The 13,585-nt window shown below is 37.2% G+C and overlaps 1 protein-coding gene across 1 annotated transcript in view; it reads right to left on the reverse strand.

Moving 5' to 3' along the window:
* The window catches only part of IL1RAPL1 (interleukin 1 receptor accessory protein like 1), a 670,917-nt gene that overhangs the window by 409,164 nt on the left and 248,168 nt on the right, over positions 1–13,585 (reverse strand). The window lies entirely within an intron of this gene.

Here is a 13,585-nt window from a genome sequence, read left to right on the forward strand (position 1 = left end):
AGATCACAACTCATATTGTACAACACAGAATCAGCAGTTCATAATTGCACTATCGAACATGTAACACCTTTGATAAATATATGCACAAACAAACATTCAAGCAAAAGAAATACACAACTTATTAAAGAAGAGAATGCAAGAGAATGGAAAGAAAATGCTGCATGTGTATACAAACACATTTCACCCTTCTACTGATGATATATAGAGCCTTTCTTCTACAAACCTGATGGCATAAACCAGCTTGATAATAATCTGTGGAACATCTAGATTAAGACAGGGCTTTAAAAGAAATATATAGACAGTAATTAACTTATCTCTGTTTTGAGTATTTCAGTGAATTTATGCAAATGGTTTAAGTAAGAAGAGTACAGCAAGATTTCACTCAAATTAATAATTTTAGACTGATGAAGATTTACTTTTCATAAATAATTCAGAATTCATACTAGATATTTGGATTTCACCACAGTATCAGCTCTTGGCATTACATTGGTAACTGCTAAAGTCAGTGCATGACGTGAGGCAATTGTTTTCAGTTGTTTCAGGGACAGCTGAAAACTGAATATTGCTACTCAGGATAGAATTTCAGTAGGACTTTTCTTCAAAGTGTTTAAGGTCATTACAATTTTTCTCAGGCAAATTCATTTTATTCATATACAATTTCAGAAAAATTTTATATTTGTTTTGACTTACCATTTTCTCTACAACTTAATACAGTATATTTTTACAAGTTCTATGTCCTTTTTTTATTTTGGGAATACTTGTCCTACTTCTATCTGACACTATTCCTGTTTTTCCTTCTATTTTCATTATCTAACTTAGCAGGATTTTGTGTGTTCTGATTAGATGTTATTTGCAGTGCCAAGCTTTTGCTTAAAAGGTCTCTCTCTTTCCAGCCTCCATAACCCTAGAAAGCCACTGAAAGGTATCTTACAAATATAGTCTTGAGTATTTGACTTTCTCATCTTACACAGGCCAGTCTCCTCAAAAATTTTATCTATCAGAGTCTCTGTTTCTTGTCCTTACTTACCACATTTCCTGTATCTTATGCCTTCCAAGTTTTCTTAAACCAACATTTCAAAAGATACATCTTTCAATTTGACAGCCTATGAAAATCTCTCAAATTTCTAATTTCTCAAAGAACTCAATGTTCTCTTAATTCAGTTGACTTAATTATGACAAAAAATAAAAAGAAAAAACTTCACTTTTTGAAGTGTCTTTAAGGCAGTTTAGCACTGAGCTGGTATTTAACTAAAGCATTACTGATTAATTCAGGTATTTAAGCCCACCCCAACAGTTCAGGATGCTTTAGGAGCTTAACAACTAGGCACAAGCTAGTTAATTCTCATGGAATTAATCCTTTTATGAAAGTCCTTTAGCTAACATTGTTTCAGTTTAAGGCTTTAAGGAATCTGTTTTGATTTAAATTAAATGAGTTCTTGAGTATTTAAAGTAGTTTATCTGTTATTTTTCAGCTTTTGGGAATTTCAAACTTGAGTCTCTTTTAACAACAGTTATTATAAATTGCAGAAAAGGCTTGATATATAGTTCAGATTATTTACACCTCAAGTTCTATCAATGTTAAAGTTAAATAAAAGAAAAATAAATGTGCCCTGCCTCTCCCCATGATTAAACGTAATCTTCACCTGCAAATCTAAGGCCTGTTGGTGTCAGGCAATGCCCTCTACACCTGTGGAACCACAGAAAAAGCTTTCAGCAGCACCGCACAGGGACAACCTGCAAATACAGAACCTTGTTAACAATGCTAACAGGAATTTGATGGTTCATGAGCTAAAAGAAAATTCTTCTTACTATCCTTGAGCTGAGCTAGATCTATAGAGTTGATAAGTGACTAATAGTAAAATTTTATTTCTTTCGCAAAGAAATGAGATGTGATAGATAATATAGAAGGAGCAGACTGCTTAAGTAGGACTTTCTTAATTAGGTCCTGGACTGCGCATCAGCTTAATTTAACATGGTGAAACTCAATTAAGCTGGTGTAACTCTGCCAAGCTCTTGAACCAGTTTAAGTCCTTAAAATGGTATACAATTTACTTTAAAAGTTTAATGAGTTGTAAGGTAGTGATTCAACTCCTAAAACGTGTCTATTGACATTTGGCATTTTTCTTTTAAATAGGTCTTACAAATATAGAATCATCATTTATCTACTCATTTAACTGACTAAGCTAGTTTTACTTTTTTTCCTGTTTATTTCTGATGGCCCTGCATAGCTAATTTGCTGATGGGAAAGCCAGCTGGAACCTCTTATGTTTTATGAATGGTAAGGCAAAACTCTGACCTCAGTTTCAACTGTGCAGGATCACTGATACCAACAAGAAAAGTGAGAACATAATTTAAAGCCAAGTGTTCTGCAGTTGAAATAGCATAAATCATTTGGCTTGGTTATCTATTTCTGTCACAACATTTCATAGTTTTCCATGCAAAAGGAGCAGTCCCACAATTTATTTTGAATTATGCTCCCCAAAAAAACCCAAAGCGAGAAGAAAAGTGAAGCTCTTGGAGAAGAACACAAACTAGTTTGAACAAAAAAGTTGGGATCCATAGATAGTCATTAAACATGATACCAGCAGGTTTAGGTTTGTATAACGAAATGCATCGCAAAACAGGTCAGAACAGAGCAGGATTTTTTCTTGGTTTCTCTGCAGGGAAAACAGTTTAAAAACTTCATAATATCAAGTGCGAATTCAAACAGCTTTGAGCTGAAAGTCAATGACATGCAGCAAATATGCAATCCCCAAAATGACGAATTAGGAAACACTTTCAGATAAGAGCCACTTGTGAGCAGGAAATGCTGTCTTAGTAGCTAAAAAAAGTACAGTTTGTATTTAAAATCATTAACTTTTTCTGAGGACCTAATAAAAGTTGGGGACACAGGACTGAAAGATATAATTCAAAATACCCATGCATAAAAAGACTAAACAGAATTTTTTCTTCAGTCTTCATTTTTTCCCCTTCAAAACTCAGATTTTTTTCATTTATTTTTTTCCTTCTAACTTTTCCACTTATAAACCTCAGGTACACCTTGTGTATTGTTCCCATGTCAATACATGCAGAAGACTATGACACTTATGCTCTTTAAAGAATAATTTGTGATGTCTTTCTCTGTTGTCCCCTCCTGCTCTATTGTTAGTCCACTGAGAACCTTCCACTCAACTGTGGAAAGAGAGGACTGGGGAGCTAAGTGCAGGGATGCACACAGTTCTTCTAGTCCCATTAAGAAATTTCAGTGAAAGCCACAGCTTGCATCAGCTCCATTCATAGCTGAAGAAATACAGCAGTCAAGTCTAACAATATTGTTTCACTGAAATTGTAGCACTGAGAAGGACCAGTCACACCTACAACCTGCCACATTTGTCAGCCTCATGAAGAGCCATAAGGCCTTCCTACAACCATCACACTCAGAAGAGCTCTGTAGGAAATAGTAGGAAGGTTTCTTAGCCACCCCTTGTTGCACTTCAGGCAACAGCTAGGAGGCTTTACTAATTTTCTGAGCTGAGACTAGGAAAAATCAGACATGGGCTGAGGGTTCACAGTATGAACCAGTAAAGTATCAGCATATTTTAATAAAGACTTAGAGTGGTGAGGGTTTTAAGTCACAGAATTTAGACAAGTTCTTGAGCTTTAAATACATTTTTCATGTAATTTTGACTTAGAACACGACACTGAGTGTACCCAATGTCTTACAAAACTTAACCACCTATAGCAAATTCCAAACTTATAAGATATCCCCAATTGTGAACTAATTCTTACTGAATATGCTGTATAGCTGAATACCATGTTCTCTGAGGGAAATTAACAATTTTAGAGGGCTATTTTTCCAGAAGCAGAAATAGAAGGGAAGATAAAAGATTGCATTAGAAGAGTCCAATAAAAATAAATCTGGTTTATTATTTGGATAATCCCTTTATTTTGTGGCATGATCACGGGAGAGAAGAAAATATTCTTAGGACTTTACTAACATCCAGAATGATTCTTCAGTTTACTTTGGTAATTAACAGTCCTGTTGACAAATCCCTAATATGCAAAAAACCCCATGTCTCTCTAACCCAATAGGAAGTTCCAGCCAGAGATATAATTTTATCATATGAAAATTGTGTTCCTTGAAAAATGAGTCAGGAAAGTAAATTGTGCTATAGTAAAACCTACAAGAAATGGGTGGCACTCTTAGGAATTGTATAGATTCCTGACTTGTGAGCATTTCAACTACCAACTTTACATGATAAAAGTGTCAAACAAGAGAATGTTAGTGATTCACACACTTGCACTAAGTATTTAACCTGTGTAAGTATAGCAAACCTAATAGTAAAATAATTGGCCTGCTGAGGAGAAAGACCTACAGTAACACTAAATGTTAGGTCTTCACTGTCTTATCATGGTGTGCTTCCTCTCCTGAGCCTTTTTTTTTTTTTAATAACTCAGAGAAATAATGCTCCAATAAAGGAACTAATTTTCAAGTCTTATCCCATACTCTGTGATGGTTAAAACATCTTCAGGGAGATTAAAGGAGGTTCAAGAGCCCTTTTTACAGATGAGAACCAAGACACAATATAGCCTTCACTTAGAGTTGCCATGAGGATGAAGTAATTGAGATTTTTGAGGTATTTGGACCCTTTACCAACAGAAGTTCTACAAACTCATAGCTAAATTGCTGAAGTAGACAATCTTCTATCTCTGCCAGTGGATGCTATCCCCTGTGATCACACATTCCCCCATGACATTTCAGAGGGGAAAACAAGCAGGGTAATCCAATGAACCTTGTCATGTTTCTTTTTTTGACAGTTTCTAGTGTCCAGGCTCATGTGAACAATTCTGAAAGCCTCTTGCTTATTATGCAGTATGAATTTCTACTTGTTTCCACACAAAATCCTTAGGATCTTAAAATGTGCCTTGATAAAAAAGCATTTCTTATCTTCTATATTGCTCTCTCTTTCTTTTATAATCTATGTCCTAAATACTTTTTCAATTACTGTGTTCTAGCAATAACTGTTACAGTGCTATGTATAAGCACCTTATTATAGTGATAAAGAAAACCTATGATGAGAAAAATTGGGTTTAGGTGTCTGAAAGGCAAATACTTACAAAGATAGGTACAGGACATGGTATTCCATTTTTTTCCTTACGTTTGGGAACAGGAGGAGTTCCTGTGAGACAAAAATGAGCTTGAAAGCTTCCAACCAGACCATGCCCAGTACATATTTTCCTTTACTTTTTCCCTAAGTGCCTGTTGGTATATGCATGCCTCTTTTCATTGTTGGAAACCTTGAATAGCTTTCCCCCTCCCACCTTTGGTGAGTTTTATCAAACATTGTGTATATTTCCAGTTTTCATTTAACCATATCTCAGAAACATGTTGATAGAATTTTCTGGTCTGTCTTTCAAGTCATATAAGCAAGTATTAGAAAAAAAGCATCTTGGCATATTAAAAGGAATGTAAGATGCTTCCTATAAATATAATTATAATTATAATATAATTATATTATATATATAAATATAATTATAATATTCTGAACATCTTTTTTTTCATGGAGGTTTGCATTCCCTTTGCAAGTAATCACTCATATTTAAGAGGAACTGAGGGAGCATTGATCAAATTTTAGGCCAGACTAACAAAACAAAAAGAAGCAGTGATGGTTACAAAAATTCAGTGTATTATTAAGTGTAAGAATTATAAAATAGCCATTTTGTAAAACTCATCTCTTTCTCTCTATTCACCTATTCACCTTCACCTTCTTGTTCACCTCTTCCCCTTCTGGTCATTTGTGAGCCGTCCCTCAAACCAGAAGTTTTACCTGGCATCTTAAACTGTGTTTATGCTGAGCTAAGATACCAAAGAGAGAGAAGACAAATGGCAAATTTGGACATATTTTTTTAAAGCCTATAAAAAGCTTGCAGCAATTAATTACTTTTAAAAGGGGTTTGACTGCTTTGGGGTTTTTTTAAGCAAACTAGCAAGTGCGATGCCAGGAGTTACAGTATTCTTTGAACACACAGGTGTGCAATAAGGGACTGGAAAGGGTGGAGAAGGTTTGCGGACCATCACCAGGAGGCTGGTGAAGGAGGAGGCAACTGCAGCCACCACCCACCTCTTGGTGCTCCAGCCCACCACCTGCTCCAGTGGAAACTGAAAAGGTTTATTTTCTCTCCAGCCACTTTGCCTGCTAATAAGACCCCACCAGATTCCAGTCAGTACAGAGCATAGTCTTACTATTATTACTCACATTCACCTAGCTGAGCTTCTGCTGGAGCTCAGCAGCATGAATCTCTAGAAACCATGTTTATTTTCTGTTTGGAAAAGGCTGTGTTTGTGCACTTCCTTTCCCCCGCCATATTTGAAGGCAGGTGTTATAGCCAACATGCAGTATATTCTCATGCAGTCCCTAACCAGCACAAACCCAGAGAAAAAACAGCTTTTTAAAATACAGAGCAATCCTGTACTGTGTGATATCTCATCTGAGAAATCACTGGAGACTGCAGAAAAACAATAGAGCAAATTGTTTCCTTCAAGTTGCATTTCAAAATTCCTACATATTGAATGAATTAACCCTTACTTGTGTTCTCTATTCCTCCTCTGTTTATGTCGCAATGAGGCACATGAAAAAAATGGGGAAATGAACCAATGATGGCCTACTAAACAAAATGTAATTATGCTATCTAAAAGTCAGGTGTAGAAAAGTTCTAAAATTGGAGATTAAAACTAAATTGTATAAAGCAGAATTTGAAAGGCATCTATGTTTTTGTACATTTTTTGTTTTATAGACAAAATAGTTACTAAACATCTGCAGTTAAGCTGGTTTCAAATATTTTTCATCTAGTTCAGGCCTGAGCTTTAAGCTGTATTTACTCTGACCAAATTCCAAAGCAACATGGTCTTCCTCTGCATACAAAAGACATGCAAAAAACCCCCCACGGGTTAGGTTTTACTTGATATTAGCAATGTTATTTTCTATTTCCAAGTTAACAATGCCTTGAGAAAACTAGCAAAGAAACATCCAGAGTTTTTTTTCCAGTCCATTATATCATCAGCTTATGATTTTATGGGAGATAAATAAGAAGTTTTATTTTAGACACACTGTTAGGAAGATGTTTATTTATAAATTCATATATATATATATATATATGCATTCGTTGAATTGTAAATTCTAAAATGTTGGTACATGCTGCCCACAATTTAATGAGATGACCTTGTGTTTATGCTCTCTGAAGGGACAACAGGTAGAAGCTTGTGTTTTAAGCCAGGAAACATATGATCACCCTTTTATAAACCATGGTTCCAATACAGTTCCCACTTAACTCATCATTGTAAAAATTCTTCACGCTTTGAAAATTACAGAATTTTCTACCCTTTTGAGTATTACTTCCTCACACCTTGCTTGTGCACTGTATGATTTGGAAAAGAGGAAAGAGAATTTGTTCTCTGTTCTGTCCCCACCAGCATTATGAGGCATGAGGAAAGATCACCTTTGCTTTCGTCCTTATATAGGGACATCACAATACCCATTTTGGAGACTTTTCAACAACAACAAAAATTTATCACTACTGCAGATGGGACAAGTAAGGAGTTTAAGCTCCTTTCAGTGCCACTACAGGCATCCTTGATCCTCATGGTCTTCTTCCAGAAAGCTCCAACCAGCTCATATTTTTCCAGTACCCCCTTGGTTACACCTTATAAACACAAGGCAAACCTAAATGCTTAAGGGAATTGCTTATTTATTTTGGGTTTTTATTTGTCTTTGGCATAGGCAGGGCATATATTCAATTCAACCACAGCAGTCTGCATTCAACACAGTTAAACAAAGTAAAGCAATCAATTTCTGTCTGATGAGAAGATCAAATCCTTTCATTGGGTTATGTGATAAAATGAAGGAAGACAGAGGCACATGGGCAAGGGGGGAACCCTGCCCTGGCCTCTACCCAGGATGTCGCAGGAGCTGACCAGCCCCATGCCTGGGGTGGACACCCATCGCTGTCAGGCCAGGGAAAGGCTCTCAGGCACCTTTGAAAGTGAGGGTGGTTTCAGGAGGAACAAGTGTGGGAAAATAGAAGGATAAGGGGGTAAAAGGAGCTGGTAATGTGTAATCAGGGGCTGGTCGCTGTGCTTCTCTGGCCGTGCCCTGTGCCTGATCTGTCCTGTCTTCTCATTAAACTCAATTTCTGGCTACTTCCTGTGTGAGGGGCTCTCTATCTGTGTGCACGTGAGTTTGGGGCTGTCTGAGTGGCAGCAACTGGAGTGGGATCAGGGCTTACAGGGGCCACGTGCCTGCAGGCCACCACTGGCGCGCATGTGGGTGCGTGTGTCAGCGCACGTCGTCAGCGAACATCAAGCTGGACTGGCTGGCGACTTGAGTAAGTGGCCTGGGAGCCAGGGATCAAAGAGGCCTTAAGTCTGGGTAAACACGTGAGAAAGATGTCGTGGTTTAGCCCCAGCCGGCAGCTAAGCACCACGCAGCCGCTCGCTCACTCCCCCCTGGTGGGATGGGGGAGAGAATCGGAAGAGCAAAAGTGAGAAAACTCGTGGGTTGAGATAAGAACAGTTTAATAATTGGAACAAAATAATAGTAATAATAATAATGAATTGTAATGAGAAGGAAAACAACGAGAGAGAGAGAGAGAGGAACAAAACCCAAGGGAGGGAAAAAAGGGGGGAAACAATAATAATAATAATTAATAATAATAATAATAATAATTAGTAAAAACGATACAACCGCTCACCACCTGCTGACCGACACCCAGCCAGTCCCCGAGCAGCGATCGCTACCCCTGGCCAACTCCCCCAGTTTATATACTGGGCATGACGCCATATGGTATGGAATAGCCCTTTGCTCAGTTTGGATCAACTATCCTGGCTGTGCCCCCTCCCATTTCTTGGGCACCTGGCAGAGCATGGGAAGCTGAAGAAAAGAAAAAAAAAAGTCCTCGACCAATGTAAACACCGCTTAGCAACAGCCAAAACATCAGCGTGTTATCAATATTATTCTCATACTAAAATCCAAAGCACAGCACTATACCAGCTACTAGGAAGAAAATTAACTCTATCCCAGCCGAAACCAGGACAAAACCAGAGTCTGAGAGGTGGCTGCTGGAGGGGCGAGGGGCTCTGTGCCAGCTACTGGAGAGATCTGAGAGATCGTGTGTGTGTGTGTACGTGCGCATGCGCATGCAGACACGTGAGGCAACCTGGGTTGAGAAGACCCAGGGCCCACTACTTGGTAGAGTGAGTCTGATGATACTACATCTAAGGCCAGCCACTGGGTGTACACATGCGCTGGGTGCACACACATGTGCTTATCCTCGGTAGTGGCTGGACCTGGAGGCATGGAGCTGACGCAGCTTCATCTCTACCAGATTCAGGTTTCACACAATTTATGCACATCGCTGTGTTTAAGACGTGTCTGCTATTACAGCATTGGAAGATTATCTTTGTTTCTAAATCTTTTAAAACAGAAAGGTTTTACTTGGCACACAATTAATTGAAATAATTCATTAACCTCTTCACCTCAATCAACACAAAGTTATTCCTACTTCCTCCTCAATATAGCTTTTCTAATATTCAGACATTTCACTGGATCATATGTTCCACAGAGGAATGAAGATGAATAAGCTCAGTAAGACACAACACCAATCTTAACACATCTTAAAATAAAGGACAGATAGCCTTCCAGAACACAGGGCACAAAATTTTGTCTCACAGTTTTTATTTGTGCAAAAAACCTCAAGGCTCATGAACAAGTATAGAAGATTCTCTTTTCAAAGCACCCAGGTACCAATTAAGAAATCATTTTCCCTTCAAAATCACATGGTCTCAGGAAAGAATAAATACTAATAACTACATGAGAGGCACCTTACCTCACAGGGTAAATTTTATGTTACTGCCGTTCTACTACTTCCATAACCTAATTTTCTCACTTGCAACGCAGTCATTCAAAACAAACAAAAAATCATCCCTTGCTTTTAAAAAGCCATAACATAACAAAAGAACCCCCACTCTCCAAGAAATTAAGGTATTTTATCTGTTCTGGCAACTCTTCCATAGCTCCTGAGCTGTTCTTGGAAAATGACCTGGAAAATGATCCAGAATGGAGGACAGAGATGTTGTAAAACTAAAGCCTTTTATGAGAAAGAGCTGTGCTAAGTACAGCTTTAAAATTTTATTTATGCATACACACATAAATACACCCCTCCCAGTAAGACTGCAGGTAATCTATGGTAAAAATGACTAGTAAGTCTATTAAGGGATAAATATATATTTTTAAATTTTTAACATGAACTTTTACATTTCTACCTCTGGTTAGTTAGTAGGCAGCATGTATTCTCTTTTAATAATTATCCCTTTTTGCCTTTTTACTTTCTGTTTGTTCACATCAAATTGTTAGATCCGTCTAATGACAAGCCAATGCACTGAATCTCAGATCACAAGAACACAACAACATGAAATTGGTCCCAGCAGGAAAAAAACATTTGATCTGCCTTATAGATGGTCAGTCAGACCCTTATTAAAAGTTTCTGTGCTAGGGAGGAGGGCAATGATCTGAGGAGAGTGAGAACCTGCAAGGGACCTGAACAAAGATTTCAATTAATAAGAAATTAGTACTCCCTCCAGCTCCTGTCTCTCTACTGTTGACAAATAAAAATGTGAGGATGCATTGCAACTTGAGGAAAGGAGAATAGATGGTCTCCTTCCCTTCATCAGAGACTGTCCAGTATCTCCAGGTCTCCAAAGTTCTTATTAGTCCAAATTGGATAGGAACAGGAGTGTCTTCCTCTTCTGGACAGCTCTCTTGTTCATTATTAGTAACTGCACAAACTAATTTTCCCCCTTATTTACCCCCCCAAAATGGCTTTCACATGTTGATTAGGTATTTTCCAGCATTTTTTCTTCCCTTCATCGTGGGAAGAATAATGGGATATGGGATACTTGTAATGGGATAGTCTGACAATGGCATATCTAAATATTCATAAGTGATAAGCAGAACTTGGGTCAGACAAAATATAAATGCCTGCATATGCAACACAGAGAGTTTAAAAGTGAAGCTGTTTTTACTGCGAATTCATTCAAAAGGGCAAAGAAGATAATAAAACCAGCTGAATATTGAGTACAATTTAGACTTCTCCTATTATTAAAACAATTACATATAATATAATAGTAGCACTCAAATCATGAATCCCTTTTAAATAAAATTGCATACTACCACAGCAATTTAAAGCAGACAGTTGTTTTGCATCTCTTTTGAGATCTCTAATGTTTTAACTGTGTTTGTCTTGAGCAGATACTACCTGCTTTGAACTTTTTCTGTTTTAGAGTAGGTCATGCTACAACAAGGCTACTCTAGCAATCTTCTTTTACTTTAAAACAGGGTCTTCAGACTGTATTTAAGATCAATAAAATTCCACATCCTTACAAAAATCTTAAAAAAATAATCTCACTTATAAAACAGTATGAGGAGTGTTTTTGCAGACTTTTCCATACATGTAGGTCCTTGATACTCACAAAGGGATTATCTAGTAACTACAAAGCAAGAGATAATGTTTTTATTTACTTAGCTTAAGAAGGACCTGCTTAATGAAAGCCAAGAAGAGATTCAGACTGCTGTAAAGGGAAAAAAACATAGGAAAGCATTGAGCAGAGAATGTGTGGGTTTTTTATTTTATCACAGCAGAGCCAATTCTCAGTGTGAAGCCTGCAACAGCAATAGTTGTTGAACAACTGCCTAGATGTAGCGGTTCAGACCAAGTTAACTCCAGGAAAGCAGAAACAATTACTTGTCTGACATGAGAGTTTCTATCTATCTATCTTTGGTTTTTTTTAATGGAGAAATAAAACATATAAGAAGTAGCAATCACAATGTTTTATCAGTTCTAGGAGGCACAATTTCCAATGCGTCTCGCTTAAGTCATTCTTATAGAGGAGTTTTTAACCTTTTCCCCCATAAAATACTACATACTTTCATTTCTAGCACTTTTCTCCAGCAATACTTACTCAGAAATGCTCAAGTGGATGTGCATTTTTAGCAAGGGTATGTCATTCTCTACAGTATCTTTGCAAGAGAGATACATAGGGAGAGTGTGTGTATGTGTATCCATATTATCGAGTGGCTTAACACAGTCTCACGTCTGGACCACCACTATGTGTGGTATCACCTTCGTATCTACCATAGTTTGGAAGATCCCACCAAAGCCTTTCCAATAGAAGACTAAGCACAGCTATGTAGAGAAGGACAGTGAATTCCAGTCACTCTTCAGTTGGCTACCACCTCACAAATGGATGAGTAGAGGGAGCAATTTTCCAAAAATGAGTTAAAACTTCTGTTGCTATTCATAACCTTTATCATGTCACGCTAACTCCTTCTCTGGGAGGGAACAGAATGAATCCCCTGCATCCGCCATCGTTAGTGTAGGCCCCTAATCTACAGAGATATTGTCGAAGGTCAAGGTTGTTAATATGGTCAAAATCAATGCCAATACATAGTGGGATTAAAAAAGAAGTTGAATTTCTAAATGGACAGGCACTGCAGATGGCACATGTGTGCATTACAACAGAGATTGTTTTAGAAATTCTGTTCTGCTTTAGAGTACAGATAGGTTTTACTGCTGTCCCAGACAACCTGCTAGAATTTCCTACATGTATTTTTTATATACAAAAGAGAAAATTATTGGATGGTAAATTCTCAAAAGCAGCCTACAAATTGAGTTTTATGGATGTAAAATTTGTTCGCACAAATATATATGTGATGTTTATTTACAATTGTTGCTTGCTAGCATCATATACATATTTAGTGACTTGATTTACATGCATCAATAGCCATCCTAAAATGACCTGATTATAAATCTGGAGGGAGGCTATGAAGTTTGTTTTCCCAAAATATAGATCAGTTTTCCTCTCCTCAATCTTTTCAACTTTTTGACAGCAAATAATGCTTAAAAAAGTAGTGGTTTTATTCTCTACTAGCTTTATTAGTCTATCTCTTTGTAAAGTACCTTCACTCAGACTTTGTATAAATCAGAAAAAAAATTATTCTGTCCTATCAGAGTTAACAACATTCTTATTTTTCAGTGAAACTTTGCATAAAAAAAAAAATAATTAAAAAGCCAGCTGCATTATCATCACTCAATTTTCTTTGTCTCTGTTTTGGAGATATTTGGAAGCATTTTGTTATTAGCATCTCTCTGTGCAGTCATTATCTTTGTAAACAATCATTTCCTGATCATATCTCTATATATGTGTATGCATGGAAATGGAGAAATAATGATTAAAGAAAACTGACAAATTAAGATGGAGAAATAGTATTCTAGGAGCAAAAGTCTGTGTGTCTTCTAACGTGCCAGCCTTGTTATACATCTACACTGCAGCTGGACTGTGAAAGGTGTATGGTCACACAGTTGACAAATTAGATCTGCCAACAGCTACAAAGAGAGGAAAATGGAGGGGATTTCACTACACAAGAAAATGGTATACTTTCTTTTTTGAACTGAATTTACATAGAAACCTAGAGTGTGGTTTAAAACAAACATATGCAAATAGAGTACTTTACAGAAAGCAGTCCTCAGACAGAAACCTTTCATAACAATAGCC

This window comes from Ciconia boyciana, chromosome 1, assembly GCF_034638445.1.
Source record: "Ciconia boyciana chromosome 1, ASM3463844v1, whole genome shotgun sequence".
NCBI classification, from domain to species: domain Eukaryota; kingdom Metazoa; phylum Chordata; class Aves; order Ciconiiformes; family Ciconiidae; genus Ciconia; species Ciconia boyciana.